Below are 2,500 nucleotides of genomic sequence, written 5' to 3'. Positions count from 1 at the left end.
TGCCCCCCGCTACTTTGCAAATTATATACCACTTCAGCCTCTAATATAGACACATCTGACTTTCTCATTATCCCAAGTATATGGCTCAACAGCCCCCAGAAGAGAAAATTGCACACCTTCCACCAGTAGCCAAGTATATGCAACATCAGCCCCCAGAAGAGACACATGCACACCTCCCACCAGTAGCCAAGTATATGCAACATCAGCCCCCAGAAGAGACACATGCACACCTCCCACCAGTAGCCAAGTATATGCAACATCAGCCCCCAGAAGAGACACATGCACACCTCCCACCAGTAGCCAAGTATATTCAACATCAGCCCCCAGAAGAGACACATGCACACCTCCCACCAGTAGCCAAGTATATGCAACATCAGCCCCCAGAAGAGACACATGCACACCTCCCACCAGTAGCCAAGTATATGCAACATCAGCCCCCAGAAGAGACACATGCACACCTCCCACCAGTAGCCAAGTATATGCAACATTAGCCCCCAGAAGAGACACATGCACACCTCCCACCAGTAGCCAAGTATATGCAACATCAGCCCCCAGAAGAGACACATGCACACCTCCAACCAGTAGCCAAGTATATGCAACATCAGCCCCCAGAAGAGACACATGCACACCTCCCACCAGTAGCCAAGTATATGCAACATCAGCCCCCAGAAAAGACACATGCACACCTCCCACCAGAAGCCAAGTAATATATATTCAACATCAGCCTATACACCACATACATGCCCCGTGCACCCTAATGAAAACATTATCCCAGATCAGCACTAAAAGCAGACACAAAACTACCTTTCTGCTTATTCCAGGTATATGTTACATCAGCCATCTACATCAAATACATGACCCTCACTCCAGTACGCAAAGTAAATGCTTAATTAACCCCCTACAACCTATACATGTCCTCCTGCCCCAATGTCAAGTGATGTCACATCATCCCCAAACAAGATGCATGTCCACCTGCGGCCTGCTCCATATATCAAACACATCAACCCCTAAACCATATATATGCCCCCTGAACCTTTATGGAATTGATATGGCTCATCAGCCCCTACCACAGACAAATGTCTACCATCCTCCTTATGCCAAGTATATACTACATGAGACCCTGGACCAGACACATGTCCACCTGCCAGCTTATGCCAAGTATATGAATATATTAGTCCCTACAAAAGATACATGCTACCTGCCCCTTTATGCCAAGTATGTCAGACCCTACACCAGATACAGTACATACCCCCTTATGCCAAGTATATGCTACATCCGCTTCTACACTAGATACATACCCCCTTATGCCATGTGTAGGCTACATCAGCCTCTACACCAGTTACATACCCCCTTATGCCAAGTATATGCTACATCCGCTTCTACACCAGATACATACCCCCTTATGCCAAGCATATGCTACATCAGCCTCTACACCAGTTACATACCCCCTTATGCCAAGTATATGCTACATCCTCTTCTATACTAGATACATACCCCCTTATGCCAAGTGTAGGCTACATCAGCCTGTACACCAGTTACATACCCCCTTATGCCAAGTGTAGGCTACATCAGCCTCTACACCAGTTACATACCCCCTTATGCCAAGTATATGCTACATCAGCCTCTACACCAGATACATACCCCTTTATGCCAAGTATATGCTACATCAGCCTCTACACCAGATACATACCCCCCTTATGCCAAGTATATGCTACATCAGCCTGTACACCAGATACATACCCCCTTAGGCCAAGTGTATGCTACATCCGCTTCTACACCAGATACATACCCCCTTATGCCAAGCATATGCTACATCAGCCTCTACACCAGTTACATACCCCCTTATGCCAAGTATATGCTACATCCTCTTCTATACTAGATACATACCCCCTTATGCCAAGTGTAGGCTACATCAGCCTGTACACCAGTTACATACCCCCTTATGCCAAGTGTAGGCTACATCAAGCACCTTAACACCAGTTACCTACCTTATGCCAAGTATATGCTACATAGCCTTACACCAGATACATACCCCTTTATGCCAAGTATATGCTACATCAGCCTCTACACCAGATACATACACCCAGGCTTATGCCAAGTATATGACTACATCAGCCTCTACACCAGATACATACCCCCTTATGCCAAGTATATGCTACATCAGCCTCTACACCAGATACATACCCCCTTATGCCAAGTATATGCTACATCAGCCTCTACACCAGATACATACCCCCTTATGCCAAGTATATGCTACATCAGCCTCTACACCAGATACATACCCCCTTATGCCAAGTATATGCTACATCAGCCTCTACACCAGATACATACCCCCTTATGCCAAGTATATGCTACATCAGCCTCTACACCAGATACATACCCCCTTATGCCAAGTATATGCTACATCAGCTTCTACACCAGATACATACCCCCTTATGCCAAGTATATGCTACATCAGCCTCTACACCAGATACATACCCCCTTATGCCAAGTATATGCG

Source organism: Bombina bombina, chromosome 7 (assembly GCF_027579735.1).
Source record: "Bombina bombina isolate aBomBom1 chromosome 7, aBomBom1.pri, whole genome shotgun sequence".
Taxonomy (NCBI): domain Eukaryota; kingdom Metazoa; phylum Chordata; class Amphibia; order Anura; family Bombinatoridae; genus Bombina; species Bombina bombina.
The sequence above is the reverse complement of the archived record's forward strand: the minus strand, read 5'-3'. Positions refer to the sequence as shown.